The sequence below is a fragment of the Mchenga conophoros genome, linkage group LG22 (assembly GCF_057382185.1).
Source record: "Mchenga conophoros isolate Kocher_MC1m ecotype Shallow Benthic linkage group LG22, M_conophoros_male_GT1.1, whole genome shotgun sequence".
Taxonomy (NCBI): Eukaryota; Metazoa; Chordata; class Actinopteri; order Cichliformes; family Cichlidae; genus Mchenga; species Mchenga conophoros.
In genome coordinates, this window is record NC_140546.1 from 24819079 (window position 1) to 24842959 (window position 23881).

A 23881-nucleotide genomic window follows, 5' to 3' on the forward strand; every position below is an offset into this window, starting at 1 on the left:
CATAAGGCGCACTGGACCATAGGGCGCATACAAGTACCGTATGCGTATTTAAAAATAAAGCGGGAGCAAACGTGAATTCGGTACCTTACTCACATTTCTATTGCCGGTAATCGTCATCATCAACAACACACAAGCATACAAGTGTGCATATTTAAAAATAAAGCAGGAGCAAAACTGAGTTTGGTACTCACATTTTTATTACCAATAATCGTCATCATCAACAACACACAAGCATACAAGTGTGCGTATTTAAAAATAAAGCAGGAGCAAAACAAAGTTTGGTACTCACATTTTTATCATCAATTAAACCCATCGAAGTCCTCATCCTCTGTGTCTGAATTGAACAGCTGCGCTAAATCTCCATCAAACATGCCAGGTTCACTGTCTTCACCGTCAGAGTCACTTTCCGTGCCGTGCGGCTCCTCGGAAACGATGCCGGCTTTTGCGAAAGCTTGAACAACAGTGCCAGCAGACATGTTAGCCCAAGCATCTACAATCCATTGGCAAATTGTGGCGTAACTCGCCCGGCGCTGCCTTCCACTCTTAGTGAAACTGTGGTCTCCACCGGTCATCCATCGCTCCCAGGCCGCTCGCAGCCTTACTTTGAACGGGCGGTTCACACCGATGTCCAGCGGTTGGAGTTCCTTTGTCAGGCCTCCCGGAATGACAGCAAGCTCACAGTTCATTTGCTTCACAAGTTTTTTCACATCGGCTGTGAGATGGGCATGCATAGAGTCACAGATCAACAGCGATGGTGATGCGTGGAAAAAACCACCTGGTCTCCTTACATACACCTCCCTCAGCCACTCTTTCATCATTTCCTCATCCATCCAGCCCTTTTCATTTGCCTTAATGATGATTTCTGCTGGAAACTTCTCTTTAGGCAAAGTCTTTCGCTTAAAAATCACCATAGGCGGCAGTTTCTGTCCATTAGCATGGCAGCCAAGCACAACAGTAAAAGAAGACTTTTCATACCCCGTTGTGCGTATCGCTACCGTGCTGGTCCCCTTCTTCTCCACAGTGTGACTCACCGGGATGTCAAAAGTGAGCGGGACCTCGTCCATGTTTGTGATGTGGCTGGGCTGGATGTTTTTGTCGCCGATGTGTTTGCTGCAGTAGGAGCGGAAGATGGCCAGCTTTTCCTTATAATCCGCTGGAAGTTGCTGCGCTATCGTAGTCCTGGTCCGGATGGAAAAATGGCACCGTTTCATAAAACGAAAGCACCAAGACGGACCTCCTTGGAAATGTTCAATGTTCATCTCTTCAGCTAGTGAAACTGCTTTTAGCCGAATGGTGACCGTCGAAACGCTTCTCCCGCTCGCTCTTTGCTCGATGATCCACCTCTCGAGTCTTTCCTCCAACTCGGGCCACCTCGCCTTATGTCCGCGGAAACTCAGCTGCGTTTTCTTGACCTGCCGGAGCTTGTTTTCCAGCTTCCTCCATTTGCGAACCATCGATTCGTTTATCTTAAATTCTCTCGCCGCTGCTCGATTTCCATGTTCCTCTGCGTAGCTGATGGCCTTCAGTTTAAACTGTGCTTCGTAAGCGTGTCTCTTTGCCATTTTCAGGGTTGTTAAAACAACGATGTCCTGCATAATGCACATACCTGTTCTTTTATACAGGTATGTGCGATTGTCCCGGTATATACGATCAACGCCCACACTTCACCGTTTAACGTTCTCATGGTGTTCTCTACTACGTCCTCCTTACAACACATAGGGCGCACTGCGCTATAGGGCGCGCCGCACTTTTTGAAGAAAATCTAAGACTTTTAAGTGCGCCTTATGGTCGTGAAAATACGGTAAGTAGAAAGGTGCTATATAAGTACCAGTGCCTTTAATGTAGTGAGTGTGGGTAATCAACTGTATGAAAGATGGGAGATGTTGTTAGATCCTGGATATCAATTTCACATTTGAGCAATGCCCGTGAATTTTCTTTTACTGATTTTTTTTTTGTTCTGGCTGTGAATCTGGCTGTAGTTCATTTAAAAATGCTAGAGCTGTATTGTAGCTTAACAAATAACTAAAAGCTAATGATCATCTGTTGTGCCTCAAAGGAGACCCCTAATGATGTGCAGAAAATTAAAGGTAGCCATTAAGTGTGGTAACTCTAAATTGGTCACACACTGAAGCATGTATTAAAAGCATTAAAAGTGTGCACGCTGTCGACAGTCCCCAAAGCATCGAAAACATGTCATTAATGGAAGAAAATTCCAGTACCAATGTTGCCACATTCATTCTCTCCCAGTTCAGCAATGTTGGACCTTGGAATCTTTAAACCAAACGAATTAAGATATTTAAAGTTTTGCACTTGTTGATATTTGTGTTAACAAATTTTACATCCCAAATTCTTAACCTGTGTATATTTTAGACTGGAATTTGGCATAATAGTCTGCTTTGGTAGGAGTTCTTGTTAACCTTGACCAGCACTAAATTTCAAAAAATCAAGTAATTTAGTTTAGATTGTTGAGTGCATCAACAAAGTCACTATTTGTGAAGGAATTTCATAATTTCACATTTCAAGTAGGTTCTAGTTTGATTCTGAATGTAAATTGGTCATGTGAATTCCTGTATATACAAATGACAACAGATTGCAAATGCCAATTCATTGAGTAGAATATAACTGGTCTATCTTCTTATCCATCTATTTTATTGTTTTGTTTCACCACCATCTTGACCAAAGTCATTTTGAAGATGGCAATCGACTGCAAGTGATCGCAAACCTGGTTCCTGTCTTCACAGCAGCTTTTTCAAAAGCAATGAGATTGCAATCATATGTCACGCTGTAGTCTCCACCCATGCTTTCTTTTAGCTTGACTGTAAGATTAGCTGCAATTCTGACAGACCAGAGGAGCTAAATACAAGTTCACAAAAGCTCATGGCCCAGCTACCATCCTCTGCACAACTGCAGTCTGCAAGCTGATTCACAACCCACTTGCACCCCCGATCCTAATCTCATGTTGTATCGTACAATTTGGTTTAGTTCAATTGTATTTATGTAGCACCAGATCACAATAAAAGTTGCTTCATGGCACTTTATCTCGTAAGTTAAGACTCTACATTAACAGGGAGAAAACACCAACAACAATCCCCCTATGACACCGGGGTGACAGTGGAAAGGAAAAAATCCCTTTTAACAGTAAGAAACCTCCGGCAGATCAGCTCAGGGAGGGGCAGCCATCTGCAACCATGCAGCCGGTTGGGGGTGAGGAGAGGAAGCCTTTACTTAGTGTAATATCTGTTGTCTCTGTTGTCATTGCCGTGTTAAGTGCTCGGGATTGTGCTGCTCTTCTTGCCATCTTTGACTTTTCATGAGTGTATTTGGAAGATCAAGAAGGTGCCACAACAAAGTCATTTTGCCAAATAATAAATTAGTATAGACTTAAATATCAATAATCTTTTTGCTAAAGTGGTCCTGCCTGAACTGCCATTAACCCAACAGCTTCAGTATAAACATGACATACTTCTTCCTTTTGTAGCTTTTAACCTTGACCCATGGCCTTCATCATCATATAAAGTTTAAGTGTTGAATTATTATTACACTTCTGGGATTTCTCATGACAACAGATTAAACTCTGGGCATGAAAAACCCCAGCACAAGTGAGTGAATGTGACCCGAGTACAGACTGACAGTGATGTCATTTTTATTGTCAATAAAAATACAATCATGATGATATCGCTTTTCTTCAAAATGTATTTGCTAATCCAGTTGGGCTGTATGAGAATATAAATAATTTTTGGAAACATATTTGACATATGATGATTCACAGCAACCGATAACTTAAGAATTGAATTTGTCAGAGGGCCATCACTGAAGACTTCCTGTCTAATGTGACAACAAGACGGATGACAGAAAATTCAGGTCAGCTCAAATTCTCCCTGGAGATCCCATTAGTTTACCCAGTTCTAGAAGAGTACTCTCTGGTGACCAAAGCACACAATGGGAGTGCAGGTTTGCAGGGACAGGATAAGACGTTGTAACTTAAACTACCCCTTCTCCATTAAGGCAGGAGAGGGACAATGCTTGGCAAAGTCAATCAACTAGCTGGCAGATTACAGCTGCAATCAAATTAAATTTGCAGACATGACGAGGGCAGAGAGCCAAGCAGAATATAAAGTGGCGAGATGGCAGTGATGTCAATCAATCAAAAAAGTGCGTGCACCAGAAGGAATGCACTCTTTTGTTTTGTTTTTTTTGGTTTTAGGCTTTACTAATGTGCTTGTAGAAATCTAAAGATGTGTACAGACAAACATCCGGACCTCGGTTGATTTGACATATTTATATCGGCATGCCACAGATACAGTGTTTAGTTACATTTAGCATGCTTTTTGGCTGCTTTCGATATCCTGTACCGAGAAAACATAATCAACGAAAAAAATTATGTTTCACTCGCAAGTACCGAACCAAGGTAGGAGCATAACGGAGTATCTGCATTTTTAATGCTTATGTCAGCCAGCTACTCTCAAAAATTGTCGAGGACAGGTTGTTGTTGAAATAGTTGCTTACACATTAAACCCATGTACACACTTGAAATTTTCAGTATAAACAGCCTATAAACAAGTGCTCATAACATCATCTTTGGGTGCACAGAGGCATCTATGGAAATGTGTGAGGCAGTGTAATGAAGGCAGGTGGTACATTTCAGCCAGAGGAAGTCAAAAATGAATTTCTAAATTTTAATCTGATGATCACCTGTACAATTTATGTGCACAAACATCTGTAAATTGCTCAGAGAGCAAGCAGGCAGGCAGACAGACACCAGTACCGTATCAGTCTTACTATATTTGTTTCCCTATGCCGGACGCCAGATCCTGACAAAAGATTGGCATTAGTGTACAGTTGATATGGGTGGAGAATTTGCAGGATAATGCCTCTCTCAGGAACTAGCCACAAGCTTTTGAGGGTTGAGCAGGAGGCAGGCGAGATGTGGAGAAGGTATAGATAGTAGCGTGGAAGCAAGGCAGACATGACAGCAGCTGAACCAGACAGAGGCAGAAAGGGGAGATGGAAGAAAAAGCTTTGCCACTCCATGACCTGTATATGGAGACTATATTTAGTGCACCCAAATGCATCCACATTTGAAACACAAATTATGTTCTCTCTGTATCTTTTACCCCCCTCTTTTGTTAAAATACCCACATTGATGATGTACACTTACTTGGAGATTAGGCATCACACTGAGGCTCAAATCTGCAAAGCCTATTGTCATCCCCATCACAACTGTGTGTCAGCGCAAGTTTTTTCTGCAGTGGTGTTCTATTTAGAAATCTGCCAGCCATTTCAGCGGAAGCTCTCTCCCATTTGCGCTCTCGCTCTCTCTCTCAGCTGGCTAAGTTGGCCGACAGTGTGTGGCACTCACAGTTCATCTCAGTATTTATGTGCGAGTGTTTATTTATTTATTTAGCCCCTAACAGGCCCATATGTCGGTACCATCTGCCCACCCAAATCGTTGAGCTCGCCATCCCTCCCAGTCTTCCCCCGTGTGCCTGTCCCCTCAACCAAGTCTCAACCTGTTTTCATTTTCCTCGCTGCCTTGAATGGAAGCTGCTACATTTAGCCCTCATAAAAGTTTTACACGCTTCAAAACTAGAAGCTCAGGCAAGCAAACAGCAGCTATTACGAGAGAACGCATTGCGTGAACATGTATGGTGGTATTGTACACAAGGCCCTGAGATGAAAATAGAAATAATAACTAAGTCAGTCTTGGTCATCCAACCTCCTCTTGCTTATTTTCTGCCCTGTTTCTCTCTTCTGCTGGGATACGATAGCAGGTGTTCAGCTGGTCTTTGCTGTGGTTCCTGACCTTGCTGCTAGCTTCTCTGGGATTTGACCCTCACTAAGGGGGGGGGGTCAGTCAGATATCCCACTGAAGTACTAACACAGCGACTTCCGCACACTCACTCTGCTGTAAAGTCGCTTTATGGGTTGCTGTGATTTTGTTAGATATTTGAAAGATGTGCCAGCATCCGTAAGATATACATTACATCGGCGGTCCCAAACCTTTTTTGCACCACGGACCGGTTTATGCCCGACAATATTTTCACGGACCGGCCTTTAAGGTGTCGTGGATAAATACAACAAAATTAAACTATTACCGGTACCGAAAAAAAGAAAATTTATTCATAACACACGTGAAAAGACCAAGAAAAGCCGAGTAAACGATAAAAACGATAACAAAATAACGCTGAAAACCGATAAAAACCCTGAAAACTATACATTTCACACCTGAGCCTCAACTCTCGCGGCCCAGTACCAAACGACTCACAGACCGGTACCGGTCCGAGGCCCGGGGGTTGGGACCGCTGCATTACATCACTAAGACATTTAGTTTTTTCTTTATCACTCGTGTGTTACTATTCCAATAGAAGCAATCTCCTGCCATGGAAGTGACAAAGCAGAAATAGTTTGGCTCACAGAGATTTCAAAACATGCATAAGAATGAAACCCAGCAGTGGGAGATAAATGTAATATACACTTTAGATGGATGGATGGCAGTAAGCTTATGAAAGGCTGAAGGTCATTTAATCCTTTCGCTAATCCCCACGGTCTTCAGCTTGATCGGGGAACAGTGGTTAAAGACCCAAGCAACCCACTCTACCCCTCTGCCACCCATCGCAGCCATAGAGTAATAAAACCCGATGTGCAGTGCAAGTAGCTCTAACATCAACAATCTGACACGGTAGATTGGGGCTTGCTTTGGGCTCAGACTGATCTGGCGCCACTATCGGCTTTGGCATTGGCAGGTTCCAACCTTAAATGACTTAAAAAGTCAAAGACATATTCTGCACACTGCCAAAAAAACCAGCGGGGCACAAATGTGGCCAAAGTGTAATCGCATTTACTTTACAGAAAAGCATAGAGGCAAGTAGCAATGAGCCAAGTGGATGACACTTTTAATTCTCATATTGGGAAGCTTTGGGCTCTGTCATGTGGCCCCTATTAGTCGCTTGTGAATCAAAGAGCGGAGTAAATGAAGGAATTGATTTAAAAATATGCAGAGTATTGTCTGTCCTTCTTGGATATAACGCTTGCTTGAAAGTCTAAGTATGTATCACACTGAGTTGTGCATTGTCCTTTTTACTCACAAACTCACAGTAAAGAGATTTCAAACTCATTTTTGTATTATTCCTTGAAAAAATCCTAAATACTGCCTACATGACCCTTTATTTACATTTCCTACATGGACAGTGTTTTTCTCTCAAGTTATTTAAAGAGATGTATGAGTTACAGCATTGCAGCTTAAGCACACATGCTGTTTATTTCATTTTGGCCAGAAACTCTTTCTCTAGTGCAGCCTAGCTTTAGCTTAGTGCATTTTGGGATACGTAGTACACCCTCCTTGTAGTAGGTTAGGTTAAATACTGTTATCTCAGAGATGGTAAATTAAATATAAATATATTGAGCGATTTGTTTGCGAAAGGCAAAAATATGCTATTATACAGTGTGCATCAGATAATACAGTGGAAATGATAAGTACATTATACACCCACTTCATTGTGTTTTGTTTCAGTTTTTATTAAAGTCGTTTTTAGATTTCTCAGGAGTCATAGCTAACAATAAGTTACTTATCTGTTTTTTTCTTTTTAAATCTAGCTCTCCAACAAAAGACTTGCAACATTTTTACTTGTGCATCGTGGGTTTTTTTTCCACTATTGTTGCAGACTAAGATTAAACAGAAATGCAAACACACACACACACACACACACACACAGAAGCAGCAGAGCCACCAGGAGGAGGGGTGGATGGCTGATACGGCTTGCTCCACTTTTCCATCTGACAGAGCAAAAGGGATCAAGACTGTGTCAAATAGCGAGTCAGCACGGGAAGAGGGAGTCGGCCAGGCTTATGCGCGCTCTGTCTCCATTGACTGTTAAAGGCATGGACAGGCTCTCAGTTAGTTTCTCCAACTATCACAGCTGTCCCCAGGGAGCGTGTTAATGTGGGATTTTCAATTCTCAGTGCAAAAAGCTGGGGTGACTAGTTAAGGACAGTTGGTTTTAGGTTACTTTTTGATGCCTGTAAGTAGATTTTTTTAGGAGGGGGGTTAAGTTCAAGTCTAAGTAGTTGTGTGTACAGCTGTAGCTATGGTTTGTTTTTGCTGCTGAACATCATGGATACTTGTGGGTAGCTCATAGGTAAGGAAGATTCTGCTTTCTTATTTGGGTGAAGAAGTTATATAAGGAAGAACTTGTTTATTCTACATTCAGTATTTTTTCTTCCTTCGTGTATTACTGATTGGTTGATGTTGTTGATTTCTTCATCATGTGACAAGTGAAATGGAGCTTTAGCACTGGGGCTGTTTGTCTTGGGAATGTTTTAGAGGAAGATGTTGTTGGTATTGATAGCGATTAGAAGGCTTGACTTGGACTGTGTGCTGGAATACTTTGCCTTGGCTGCTGGACCCGTAGAGCGTGAGGATTGGTAGGTAAGTAACATCTCCATCAGCTTAATACCTTATTATTTTTGAGCCTTGTTATGGATGTTGTGTTAAGTTTTTCTGCCAATTATGCACTGCGAACATGCTCTTACAAGGTTCTGACCTTCAGCCAAGTGCAGTATTTGCCTTATGTCTATCTTACTAACTTCCACATTATCCTCTTTACTGTTATGTCGCTGGAAGTAGGCTGAGAGGGCACTGTGTTAGTCTATTATGAGACTAAGAGTTAGCACAATGCTTAGAATCTTCCTCAGGTCTTTTTCAAGGAACCACATTCTTCATACATGCAGTGGTGGGAAGAAATGTGTGCCCCCTTCTTGATTTACAATTTTTTTGTATGTTTGTCATACTTAAATGTTTAAGGGCATCAAAAAAATAAAATATTAGACAGAGATAACACAAACAAATGTAGTTTCTAAATGAAGGTGTTTTTATTGTTTTTATTATTAAATGGGGGGAAAATCCAAACCTACAGTGCTCTGTGTGAAAAAGTGATTGCCCCGTAAACCTAATAACTGGTTGGGCCACACTTAGCAACAACAACTGGAATCGAGCATTTGAAGTAACTGGCATTGAGTTTTTTTTAGCACTGTGGAGGAATTTTGGTCCACTCCTCTTTGCAGAATTGCTGTAATTCAGCCACATTGGAGGGTGTTTGGGCAGCTGCCTTTTTAAGGTCATGCCACAGCATCTCAATCGGATTCAGGTCAGAACTTTGATTTGGCCACTCCAAAGTCTTCATTTTATTTTTCTTAAGCCTTTCAGAGGTCTACGTGCTGGTGTTTTTTGGATCACTGTCCTCCTGCAGAACCCAAATGTGCTTCAACTTGAGCTCATGAACTGACATTCATGGCTGGACATTCTCCTTTAGCAAGTTTTGGTAGACAGCAGAATTCATGGTGCAAGTCTTCCAGGTCCTAAGGCAGCAAAACAGCCACAGAAACCATACTACCACCACCATGTTTTACTGTTGGTATGATGGTTCATTTCTGAAATGCTGTGCCAGATTTAATGGTACATACATCTTCCAAAAGGTTAAACTTTCTCTTGTGAGTCCACAAAATGCCCAAAGGTCTTGGGGGTCATAAAGATGTCTTTTTTGGCAAATGTGAGACAAGCCTTTGTGTTCTTTAGCAGTGGTCTTCTCCTTGAACTCCACCATGCAGATCATTTTTGGCCAGACTGATAGATGCCTCTGACTTGATTTCTCTGGTGTTTCTTTAGATTGTGGCATAATGTGTTGCTTTTTGAGATCTTTTAGACTCTTTCACTCTGTCAGAAAGGTTAAATGATTTCTTGTTTTGACAGTGAGTGTCTTTAGTAAAAACTGAACTCTGAGTTACTTCATGATTTAACAAGAGGGACAATTACTTTTTCACACAGGGACAGGTAGGTTTGTATAACTCAGTTTTTAAATGATTAAATCGTCATTTAAAAACTGAGTTTTGTATTTACTCTATTTGTTTGATGATCTGAAACATGTAATTGTGACAAATATGCAAAACACTAACAAATCAGGAGGGGGGTAAACACTTTTTCACACCACTGTATGCGGCATATTTGTGGTAACGCAGAGTGGAGGCAGGCAGAATGGCAGACCATTTATGGCTGTAGCTAAAATCAGTATGGCTAGCTTTCCTGTGTGCTCAGTAGCTTGCACACCAGGAAGGAAGATAATCCCGAGAAAGAAGCTTATAAATTAGCTTAAGGGCAGAGAGAAGCAGCTTTGGATAGTAGAGGTCACTGACAAAGCATTCTCCCTACACAAGAATCGGGGAGGAATTAGGAAAGGGCATAAAACATCAGACACGACAAGGATAATGAATAGTGAGCACGAACTGCGCATCGGTCTTTAATAACGACCTATTTCAATTTTCACTCGGCTGGAGGAGGAATAATGACGTTGTAAGCTGCCTTTGTACGTTTCTATAAAAAATATTTTGTAATATTCAAAGTCTGGCCTTGATATGGCTACTTTATCTTTTATGCCTGGATGACTGTCCTAGTTGGAAGAACACCTTGAGGAATTTCTTGGAATTTGGCACGAATGTTCACTCGGACTCAAGGCTAAGCTAATTAGATTCTGTTAGTTAAAGGTCAAGTTTTTGGCTTTAACTCAAGAATTCATAAGTGAATAATGGCTGTTAAATAAATAAATAAATGATCTAGCCTTTGTTTAAAATGGAGCACTGTAACAAAAAATAATTTCCCCCAGGGATCAATAAAGTATTCTGATTCTGATTCTGATTCTGATTTAACACCATAACTTAGGAACAAATAAGCAGCATTCGATCATAAGTCACATTTACACTAAACTTTGTTAGGCCCCTTGGCAGTGTGATCTTCTGTGCTTCAGAGGTGAAGATATATGTGAAACATCTACATTTAAAATCTGCTCATTAGCAGCAACATCCAATTTTGTGCACTGCCACAGCTTTGTGTTGTGTTAGAATTGGCTTTCCTGCCCAGGCATTGATTGATTGATTGATAATACTTTATTCATCCCGAGGAAAATTGGGTTAAGGGTGCCAGCCTTGCCAGCGCCATCTTACCCTTCCAACCATACTAGTGGTGCAACGGATCAAAAATCTCACAGTTTGGATCGGATCACGGTTTTAAGTCACGGATCGGATCAATTTTCGGATCTGCAGAAAAGAAAAAAAGACAAAATTTTAACATTTACTTATTAACTTTTTAAGTATTTTTTGCCTATTAAAAACATTCAACTCAAGACTCATTCCACGCAAATTAAGGTGCAATATAGGGCAGTACAGGGCTTTTTATCTACCACTCCGCTGTGATATAATGAGTGGTCACAGTCACGTAGCTTTCCGTTGACCTGAAGGTCCACCCGTTTGTAGTTGGGCAATATAAGATGCCTGGGACAGTTCAGCCATAACTTTAAACTTTTCCTGCTCATACATGCCTCGGTACAATCTTGTCACTGAAGTGGACGCGCAATGGGATATCATAGCGTGGCTCAAGCAATTTCATCATAGTTTAAACCCCTTGTTCGGATTACGGATCAACCGTGATCCGTTGCACCACTAATACATACATTACACAAGCATCACATGGGGAAGACAGGTCAGAGAGGTATAACAATGGAAAATGCACGTGAACACATGCAAGAAATCTGACATCTAATATTGTAGAGATACATATAGCAGTAGCAGAATGAGTACAATAAAGCGTAAAAATAATATCTTTATTGTCATTTCTTTTAGGCAAAGAAATTCAATGAAACTGCATCAGTGCAAATATCTCATATAGGTTTAAAATATGGCAGCTAAAAAGAAAATCTTACTATATATTATATTTAAGAACTCTAAAGTCTCTAAAAGTAACCATACAAAATTCTAAAAGGGAAAGTTTTTCATCTCATACATACGAGATGCTTCACATTTTGTAGGCATTCATGCATGATTGATTTTCTTTCTTTCTTTTTTGAATGCACAGTTCCAGCAGCATTTAGCAGAGTTAAGGATTTGGATGAAAACTATTTCTTAATCTGTCTGTCCTTCTTTTTAATGTCCTGAAACATCTGCTTGAGGGCAGCACTTCAAACAGAAAGTGTCCGGGGCAGAATGGATCTTTCAGGATGCTCTGGGCTTTTCTGAGGCAGCGGGAATTGTAAAGATATTCCAGGGAGGGGAGAGGGTATCCGATCAGCTTCTGGGCAGTGATGATGAGCCTCTGAAGCATTTGCTTCTCTGCCGCTGTGCAGCTGGTGAACTGCACACAGATGTAGTATGTGAGTATGCTCTCTATGGAGAAGCCATAGAAATCTTTGGGTGAGGCGGTTCTTCCTGAGGATCCTCAGGAAGTAAACCGCGCCCAGAAACTGGAAGTCCGGTCATGTTAGGTCAAATCAATTTTATTTCTTTGTCGGTATATCACAGATCAAAAAAAGTTGCTATAATTGGCTTCACAGTGTGTGCATCAAAAGATATCGTCCATCTTTAGATCCATGACCCAAATGAAGAACGTCTTTATATGATTTAGGAGTTTGAGCTCTTTGTTCATTCTTCACATTTAAAGTATTTGTCTATTTGAGCTGAGTAACTTGAGGCACATGTATTATAATCAAAAAAATGATACAATAAGAAGTCTTTTAAAAAGTACTTCCTTCTGATCGTCATACACAAACTACATCAGTTTATATGTGTGAGTCGACGCGGTGGGTCTGAGGAGGAGAAGAAAGGTTGAGACAGTTTTCTGTCACTGATTTTTTGGGGGTTTTAAGCAGTGGCAGGCAGCATCCAGGTAAAGAAAAGAGAGTGTGTAGCTATGGCAACGTTTATCACTGACTGCTGGGAAATCATTTAAATCCATCTCGGGTTTAGTTTGTATGCTCATGTTTATACAATAGGAGCCTTCAATTCCTAAAATTGCAGAATGTCATTTTCTTCAGAATGATAAAATCAAACGCAGATTAAAGTAATACCACAGTTAAAAGCTGTACAAAGACAGAGCTGTGACTTTTCAGTTCAGAGAGAGAAATCAGCTCAGCCCTGTGATACTGTGATATGCATTTCATTGCCAATACTGTGTGTGTTTTTGATTAAACATGTGCAGTACTACCTTTCTTCAATAGTAGCTAGTGCATTTTGAGAGGCTACATACATCATTCAGTACAGTCATGTGCTCTGTGTAAGAAATGGTTTCACAACTCCAGCCCTGAAAATCAGACTACTGTTTGGTTTCTGGGTTGGAGCTAGAAACACAGCTTTTGTTACCAGTGATGATGCTCAACATAAAATTACGTCAATTTGACACAATAGCTGAGGTTTGTTCATCATGCTAGTTTGAGGTCCATAGTAGATAGTGAACTCTTGATTTGAGCCCTCAATTGGCTCATTGACCCAATCACACACACATTAGTACCGTGGTTTTATCTGTACCTAAGCACTTTTTTCTACCATTGACACACAAGCTAATGATTGCATCAAAGGCAACTCAGGGTTTACTATCATGCCCAAGGAGGAGTTAGGGTCAATCTACTGATCTTCTGATTGTTAGATGACCTGGTCTACCACCTGAGCAAAGCCATAATGAAATCAAAGAGACCCAACTGCAACTGGTCACAGTGGTATTTTGAAAAATGCAGTGTAAGCAGTAGAGAGGTTCCTCGTGACTTTAAAAGGAGATTGGAAAAATAGAACTATGATGATCTCTTGCTTGCAGGCAAGTGTCAAAAGCATCAGAATACTCCAAGATGAGGAATGAAATGCTACAGCCTACTTTTTATATCGTTTCCTAATGCTTAAGCTTTACAAGGATCTGTGTTGGCACTCTTGTTGGCAATACCAGACTGGGTTATTTTGGGTATCAGATCAGAAAGGAAGCAAGTGTCATTGTGCATCACTAATGTAATCTGCAGCTGACTGGTGAGTGGAGGCAACCGCAAGGCACAAACCTTTATGTCCTGCACTGACCCTGCCACAAAAGCGATGCGTGCATCAGAAGAGACGCGTAAATTATGTTTTTCTTTGAGTCATTTCACCAAACACAGCCTTCAAATCAATAAATGTCTCGTGTACATTCAAAAACATAATCTGTACAGCCTTGCATGTAAACATCACGACAAGCTTCCCATAATCTTATAGCATGTTCTTCTGGTTATAAGACCAGTCTTTACATCGGCCGGTGGAACAGAGGAACACTTAAAATCAGTTCAAATCTGGATTTGCATGAAGACACACACACGCATGGGCTTATATTCTGGCAGATATGTTTGCTGCAGTATACCACAACAAATGTGTACTACTCAATCCTTCACAGTAGGTGGTATGTAGCGTTGAGGAAGCAGAGATGATTTGAGTCATGTGAAGATTTGTGTCAGTGCTTTCGAGCTATATAGTAAGAGGCGAGGATTTACTCCCCGCCTGGTAAATGTGCTGTCTGGCTCCCTGGTAGCCACAGAAGTAATGTCTATCAGAAAAGATAATCTCTTCTACACATTTGTTTTCCTGTTTTCACCACTGGATTCAACCTTGGTTCCGACTAGATCCCTAGCAGTATATACCATGCAGTATTATATTCAGATAAACAGCGCAGTTTAAAAAGTTTTGTTAAAAGAAAACTTTACGGTACTATTGCTGTTGATCTTATTCTTTGGTTGTTTAAAAAATAAATACAACATTTTAATCAGTCAGAAAAAAATCCATAATGAAACAACACATTAAAAAAGAAAGAGAAAACCCCTAACCCGCCCAATTATGAATGAAAGATGTAATCACAAGTAGGTTATAGAATACACATGCATGTTACCTTATTTAGCTCCACGTGCTTTCAGTAACTCAAATTTAATGCCATTGTGCTGAATTGTTTTATTATTTTTTCTGCTTTGTTCCTGTGTTTTCGAAAAGTTTCCTGTAATTCTCATTACTGTTGTAGTACATGTTGTTGTAGCAGTAATAGTAGGTTACAGCAGCATGACACGCTATAGCAGATATTGACTCAACAATAACTAAAAAAGATTCTAAATATGGCCCCACAAATATCTAAACAATATAAATACTATAACATAACACTTGATATTGTATTTTTATCTGAAGAGTTCCCTCAAACATGTTGGCCAAACAAATACTATTTAGTGCATCTTACACACAATGACACGGACATACAATAACATAAATTGCATTTGCAAATTACATTTGAAGAATAAAAATTAAGCAGTAAATAAAAAAAAACTTTAGTTTCACATTTAAACAGCTGGAGCATCAGGAAATTCAGTGAGAGGAAGGAGTAACATTTAAAAATGTCTTGACCAGATTAAAATCCAACCCGTCGGATTTAACATGGCAACGGAAAGCTGTGACACCAGGATGACCCTTGTGTTCTCTTATAAAGTACAAGCAGATAATCAAAATGTGATTAAACATTTTGAATCCATGACATGTCGCCACTGCCCGCAGAGTTTAGTAATCTTGCTTAGTATGTTGTCTCTTTGGAATCAGGGTGCACCTCATACAGGGCAACAATAAAAACAGATGGCTTCTGTTTTTCCTCACGTACGCCACAAGTGTGAAAGCAAGAAAAATGTATTTATGTAACACATTTCACAGACAGGAGTCACAAATGCAGAAATAAGAGCAGTACAAAAATGTCAGGAAACCTCACAAAAAAACCCTAAAAGAACAAGGTAAAAATACACAGTGCATAAAAGCAGATCCAGTGCAAACATATTACCCAAACAGCCATCTCAACAAATATTTGTTAGCTTTTGAAAGATGATATCGTGCACATATCTCATCCTTGATACTGTAGCAGCTAAATTCAATACTTTAATTAACTACAACCTTTTCTCTGTTTGTTTTACTACTGTGGATTGTCATATCTTTTGCAGCGTTACATGCAGTGCTCACACTTCACTTTGTAATACGAATAAGAAAGCTGTGTGTGCGATGTTGGTTGGGAACCGATCAGAATGCAACCAGTTGGCAATCAGCTGAGTCAAGTTCCTTGTTGTGAAGAGCAGTGCAGATGTCTTGTGGTCATCGACACAGACTTTTTGTCAGTCTGTCTGAGAGATCTTATTTCATCTATTTAGAAAAGTTTCATGCACTCACCAGGCTACTTCTTGATATCTCTAACATGGTTTCTGTCTTATTTTCTACTCTAGTGTAACTGAGCAGTTAGTTTGACTGTAATATGTCAGTTAAGCACATTATTTATATGTGTAAATGCTAATACAAAATAAAGAAAAACATACTTTATGAAAAGTGCAGTGTAGTTTACACTAATACAGTGTAAACTATATTAGTAGTAGTTAAAATAACCTGAGATTATCAAAACAAAATGCACTATGTACAGTCTTCTTCTGTACATAGTACAGATCAGTATATAGTATAGATACTGATGGAAAAAATATTACTATATAAATTCACAAGTGAGCAATAAGTACATACTTCAGTTGTTATCATAAGTTTTTATCATTGCGATATGATACCACTGATTCACATGTACGCTGATGAATCTGAACACAGTGGTATATCTGAATCATTTCCTTCTTGAGGTCATTTACTTCCATAATACTCACAATTCCTTGATAGTACAGCAAACCCTCCCCTTCACACTGGTCCTTCTGCCTATGACTCATTAGCTCTCTGTTTCCACTGTCTATCACCAGCTCTCCCTCTGCCATAGACAATGACTTTACTCTCTCTTCTCTTCAAAAAGCTTTACAGCAATGGGTTACACACTGTCTGTGGCAATTTGCTCACTGTCTTCACAATTTCATGCAGTGGACATTATACCTGGTCCTGCAGTCGTCTAAAGACTTTATAGCAATTTGACTTCAGAGAATTCTTTTCTGTAATGAGGACAAAACTTTCTGTGATTCTCGTGCTACTGATTTCCATCTATGCGTGAAATAATTCTGTCATTCCCCAATGCTTTATTCACCTCTTTGCGCTTTATTGCTGTTTGCCTATTCCGCTTCCACATTTTTATTGTTTTCCTCCTTTGCTTCGCTGCATTTCTGACCATTGAAGAACACAGGAAAAGGTTTTTTGCAAACATTTGACAACACCAAAATGAGTCCCGGGAAGCCGAGCAATGAACTTAAAATGGACTAAACTATTTTTTGCATTCATCTCCTAAATCGTTTTGACAGCATTTGCCAGCAGCTGAAATTAACTGATAATGTTAATCCTTATTAAATCACTGACAGCTGTGTAGAACAACATTTTCTCGTGTAAAACTGGTTTAAATGCTTAGCTATGACTATATATTGAATGGTACCAACTGATTCAGATAAGTGGATTAAAGCGGCTAAAATTGCTTACATCTACTGTAAAAGCGCAGCCTGTCTATAAAGACCCAATGTGCATTTTGTTCTGTACCTTTAGCACGCTGGTGGTTGAAGAGACATATTTGGGATATTTGGGTCTCTTATGAATAAAAGCTGAAGGTGAAATGTTAAAGCATGACCTACAGTTATTTAAACATACCAGTACATGTAGTTTTTTTTCCGTGGAAACAAAGATAAGCTCTTGACCTTAAAAGTTAGCAGAAACAGCTTCTTGTAGGTGTTTTCATAGTAAAGGCATATCTCTAATGCCAAATGTATGCTACCTCTTGTCTTAAATGATATAAATAAACACACCATTGAATGGAAGTGCTCTTGCATCAGTCTGCATTTGGGCTGTATTTGCTGGTGTATCTAACCCTGGACAAACTTTTCCGTGAAGTGGAATCATGTATTTCAAATAACCTGGAGATTTCATTTAGAAACCTTTGTCCTAGTCTTAGGCATTCAAATCATGTTTTTTTTCTCAGACCTTGAGAGATCTCATTAGAGCTTGACACCACACAGTTTGAAAGAGAATACTAGATCCAAGATGTTGGAGGTTTAAAAAGGACTGGTTCCCCCTATCTTATCTAGAAAAACAGTTTTTAGTTTTATGGATTCAGAGAAGTTCTAAAAATTATGGCAAAATGTCAGTTTTAGGTTTTGTTTATCAGCTTTTCAACAAAGTTTGGTTCATTGGGAAAAAGTCCATGTCCTGTATTTTTTTTTTTTAATATGACTATAAAGGTGCTGGCAATACATCACTACACTTTCATACAGCTGAAATCCCTTCATCAAGCCATTCAGTTTTAGTCATTCAAAGCATGTTTAACCTTTGTTTGCTGCTTAACAGGGGGCAATTGGCTTTCATAGCACTGCCCTTTCAGGCAAGATTTGGTGCCAATTTATTCTCAGTAGACATAAAAGGTCAATTTACGCTGTTGTTCGGAAAGTATTTTTCCTATTTTTTTCTTAACAGCCACAAAAACATTCTACCAGCAATTAGGAAGCAAAATGGGAAGCATTTTAATAGGTTTCTGCCACTGGCAGGTCAACATTTTTGCTTATCTGGTAACAACAGTGCTACTAATCAACATCTTGTGCAGACATACACATTTTTGAGAGAAATGTCCGAGCTCGGTGATATAATTCATATTTGTAAGCATTTCTGACAGGATTAAGAGTAATTCCATTGGTGATCTCTTAACCTTGCAATCTGACACTATCACAGGTCAAAATTTCAGTTTGTCCAATACAGTAAATCACCTTCAAAATGATAAGATCCCTATCAGCTGCAGTTCTGATTCTTATGTAACCCTTTAAGGCAGCTAAAGATAAAGTGCACATGTTAAATGTTAGGATACTAATGGTTATATTTATTGCAATGCAAAGCAGCGCAGTGCCTTGCAGCAGCAGCCCTCAATGAGCGCATTGTCGAGTTACAAACTCTTGTTTAATGTGTGTGTAAACTGTGTAATCCCCACTGAGCATGGAGGGTTATCACCAACTCTAGCATTCATTTAATAAATCTTTGTCAAGACCAAAGAGTAGATGTGTCGGTTACAGCAATTCTAGAAAGCAGGTTGATTTTATGTATATTTACACATCTTGTAGTTTTTTCTTATAATGCCAGGTGGAGCTCTTTGCAGTATACATTTGGATTCCATAGCCTATCTACCAACTGTACTAATATAGAGACCTGTTTGTACATCTGGTACCTGTTTTCCATGATAAGAAGAGCTGTCAGCAGTTCCTGGTCCATTCAAAGGCTATAACAAAAGTATCACAAAAGCTGCGTCCTTTTAATCTTTTCTCACCCTCTGATCCTAACTGATAATCTAACACTGTTATGAGCCCAGTGGGAGTCACAGCAGTGTTGTGAAGCCGTAGCTGTAGTGGATCTACAATGCCAGCATTCAGGGTTTGTGCCAACTTTGTGTGCGACATAAAACTAAATAAAAGTCAAAGCTGACTTTCTGCTGAAAGGCACAAAAAACCAACAGTGGAGTATAGCTATGGTAGATGAAGGTTAGCAGTCAATTAAGCTTGAAACTCAGCAGACAAAACAAAGAGGTCACAGATAATGTGTATTTGTGTGCCTGTGTGTGTTTGTGTGTGTGTGTGTGTGTGTGTGTGTGTGTGTGCGTGTGTGTGGTGTTATCTTTAGCGATCCCTCCCTGCTGTGTGCTGTCAGATAGTTTCTCATTACGCCAACTTCCTCTCTGCTGAGACTAGTGTAGAATACCGTGTGTGTCTGTGTGTGTGTCTTTATTTATTGCATGCAGTCTGAATGTTTGGAGCAGTAAATTAAAGGCTTTCATGTCCATGTATAAATTAACCATTAAAAACATGTAACACTTCACGTCCCTGTACTTATGTGAGCAAAGCCGTTTGGAAGTACTTAACTGGACATCATTTGGGAGGTCATATATAAGCTAACCAGCACATATGACTATGAAAAAAATGTCGATTTGTGTGTTAGCATACTTTCCCAACACGTAGTGCAACCTTTTAGAGTTCAAAAATATAGTTCCTCAACAAATTATATCTGTAAAAGTGGTCAGCTAGTCATTGTTGTGGGATGTATAACCATGGTAATTAGTGAAATGTCAGAAATGGGTTGCAGATGGACGTTTGCCTATTAAGAAATGTTTTTCCGTTGTTTTCTTGCAAATATCAGGATTCCAATGCAAGATAAAATAAACCAAATATATTTTAATAAACTTACAAAGACTGTGACCAAAGGACACTGCAGGGAAAAGCAGGATAAAGCCAACAAAAAAAATGATAATAATAATAAAAGGACAAACCAAAACTCAGGGGAATATGTAAGAATGAGGCAGGACACAACATGGCAAACAGCAGGATAAACAGAAAGTCAGACAAAGAGCAGAGGCAAAAATATATATTTGCTCAGGGGTGTGACGAGACACCAGTGGGAGGCTGTTTAGGGCAGGACAGCTCGGAGAGTAGCTGGCCCGTGCTTGTAGACAAATCCAACACTTTCATAGTGAACAAAGCCGTCACAAGGAGTATCTTCAATTTTTTTCCTGACTGGTTGAGAAGCACACGTTTTCCACTGACAAACAGGTGGTTGCTAGGGGGTTACTGTAGGTCTGTGTGATTGGAGCTTTAGCGATCATTTTCTCTTCAGCAAGCACTAGCAACCAGCCAGGGAATGCTCATTTTTACTTCATGACCAGTTAGACCATCTAGGCCTCTGTGACTGGGCCTTATTCAGCTACAGTGGTCGGTAAAATAAATGACGTATACACAAGTCAAAGAAGCAAAAATACCACACACGTATTTCCTCATCCTTGCCATTCTTTTGCTCTCTCGCCTTGTCTTTTTTTAATCTTCCTCTATCTGTCGCTCTCTCAAACACACAAAAACACACAAAGCCCTGCACCATGTTGATACCTGTCAAGCTGTCTCTAAGCTTCACTGCTGTAACTCTTTTTCTGATCCTTAGTCTTTGAAGTGTCATAGTGCAGATGATGATCATCAGGGGATTGTACTCACATCTTATTAGTGACATTTTGATTTGAGTGTCAGTGTATGTGTGTGTGCATGTGTCTGGTTTATGATCCTGTTTGCAGTCCTTCTTGTTCAGACATACTTTTGAGGGTTAATGTTGATACACTCTTGTCATTTACAGTCAAACTGATCATATATAAGTGGCCTGTCAGAGCAGAAATAGTCTTGAGTGGTATTTTTTACTGATCTGCAGTTAACGTGATGTAAGTGGCAAGCAGAGCATGTAACTTTTTAACTGTCTGTTTGCTTTTTTTTTGATGGACGGGTGTAAAAGCAACAGTAAAGTTTTCTTAACTTGAACCAGAAACCATTCAGCGTGTTTGTTTATTTCATTCATTTATGCTCTCAAATCCAGAGTTTTGTGCAACAGAGCTGTGTTAAGCGGGCATCACAGAGGAGTATCGTTGAATTCCTCTTTGAAAGCTATCCTTCTGTTATTTCCCCCAAAGGTTGGATAAAAAGCTAAGATACCATAAAGACAAAACTAATCAAAACAGCTTGTTAATTTTATTGAATTGAAGCTGTCAGCCAAGCTTCCTCTCATTTAAATTTTTAATTGTTAAAGATATACAGATTTTACAGTCAAAGCATTTCCCAAGTGCTGTTAAAGAGAGCAAGGGCTTTTCCAAACATCTTAGCTTTTTGATACTTTGCACATAGACAAAAAAAGTATGTCACAAAAACATAAAACTACAAGGGTCAAAATCACTCCCTGTGAGGCCTAATAGTCAGTTGTGTATCCTTTTTGCTGGATAACAGCCTGCAGACATTTGCTCTCTCATGCTCCTCCAGATGTGATGGCCTTCAGTTCAGCCCACAGATTTGTCAGGGCTTTGCCTAAGCCAGTCAGTAACATTCTCTTTGGCCTTCTGGAGGTAGTTCATCAAGGTTGTTGTCGTGTTGGAAGACAAAGCAACAACTCAGACTCAGGTTTGCTGCTGACTACTGGAGGTTTACTTTCAGAATCTACACATTTCCGATTCCTTCCACCTTGACCAGATTCCCACTTCAAGACGCACTGAAGCGTCCCCACAACATAATACTGCCACCACCGTGTTTCACTGTAGAGATGCTGTTCTGTTTTGGGTTTTACACCTCTTCCCTCTTTCTCCAGCACAGGCAGTAGTTTAGTCTAGTTTATTCTCATCTGAACAAAGGATGTGCTTCCAGTTTGCATGATCCTTCTTCCGCTTGTACTCGGCATCCTTCACTCTGGCTTGAAGTGGCGTTTTTCCTGGTCTGAGACTTCAAAGTCCAGTCCTGTTCACGGTCCTACTGATGGTCTTTTTTGAGACCGCAGTTCCCAGCTTGACTAAGTCATTTCCTCGTGTCTTGGTAGTTCTGTTGTTTTTGGACACATCTCACTAGTTTTCTTTTCAGAGTCTGTGATTTGTTTCCTACCTCTGCCCGGCTTGTTCTGCACTGTGTGGCTCTCTTTCAACTTCTTGATGATACTTCTCACTACAGTTCTTGAAACACTGATAACTTTGTTTATCCGTCTCCTGCTTTGTGAGCATCAACAATTGTTTTTATTAAGTCTATACTGATTAATTTAGTTTTTTCTCAAGTGGCAGCTCAAACCCTTGCTTAAGTTTTTATACTATGTGGAAAAAGTTTTAACTTCATTTAACTTGATTTTACAAGCTTAGAGCATTACAAAGATAACGCACATTATTGCAGCAGTGGTTTGTGCTACGGCTCAATAAAAGGTCAGTTTTTCAGGGGGATGATAACATTAACCCATCGACAATAATTCTGTTATTGTCTGCAAGTAGAAATAATGTTATATTAAAAAACATGGGGAAATGTTTATAAAACTTTAAGTTTCACAAGGGGATAATAATTTCATTCTAAACTATAGATTTCTGCATATTTAATAACTTTCAAATATATAGGCTGTATATATAAATCCTAATAAATAGATGTCCTGAAACAGCCAACGCTTTATTAAATTTTCTCTCCATCCACTGCTGAGGGTACTCAATGCCATTAGTTTGGAATGAGGTAATTAAGTTCTTCACTAAAGCAGAAGAGAAAGAACAGCATATACCTCTCCAGTTGTGTTTTATCTTTCCTCCCACTCCATAAATGTGTATAGAACAAAATGAGCAGCACAAAGTTTGTGTTGTTTGCTAACTAACAAAATGATTTTCAAAAAATGGACATTTTAAATTGGTTTCTAAATTGGTGGAAATGTATTTGTTACCGTGATAAAGATATCAAGTACAGAGTGTTTTCTTTCACAAAGATGAGTCGCTAGGTACATTTTCATCACCCAAAATCCCTGCTGGGAAGCATTTGTTCTCACATAGATCCCCTTCTTCCCCTGCTAAAGATCCTTGTTTTGAAACCGGCAACTATTACCACAGTAACAGGAGTTGTCTTTAGCTTCAAATAATTGATTTTTTTTTTTTCTTTTTCAAGCAGGCCACTGCTGCTTGAAATCAAACCGAGTCTCTTGTGGTCAGATTGTTGTGCCTACATGCTATAACAAAAGGCTGTACTTTGGAAAGTACAGTTTGTCAGATATCTGTGCAAAAGGTTTTTGAGGCTTTGGTTAAAGAAAAAAAAATCCTATACACCTACTCCATATATTTGCATGCTACATTGAATATAGCCTGCGAAGTATTTTACTATAACCTAAAATATTCATGACAAAACATGAAAGTTTAGCAAACGTTCATGCTGTTTCAAATCTTGAGGTGACATTTCTAAAAGTTTTATACTCACTTAATCTGCTTTATCGCGACTATTTGCCTGCGGCCTGATCGGACTGGATTAACAATGAAACTGAACCCACTCTAACTGTCATCAGCTCTGATGTTTCTACTTTAAATCCTGGACGTTGCCACACCCGCTTCAAAACACAGAGAAAGGAACAGAGGAGAAAAAGAAACAAAAATATTTCTCACTGACACATTACTTGCTCCTTCTTTTGCCGTAACTCATGAAGCTGGCCTTCTTGACCCCATTAGAACATCTCTATGGCTTTCACCTGTCTCTGGCAACTGAAATAAAAGTATATCCAGGGTTAATCGTAAGGTTAATGTGCAGTGTGAACTCTCAGGGTAATTAGTTCACTTCTTATTGATTGACCTCAACACTCAACC

General features: G+C 39.6%; 1 protein-coding gene across 4 annotated transcripts in view; it reads left to right on the forward strand.

Annotated features, from left to right (window-relative positions):
• The window catches only part of adgrb2 (adhesion G protein-coupled receptor B2), a 253991-nt gene that overhangs the window by 166124 nt on the left and 63986 nt on the right, over window positions 1–23881 (forward strand). The gene's annotated exons all lie outside the window — the stretch shown is intronic.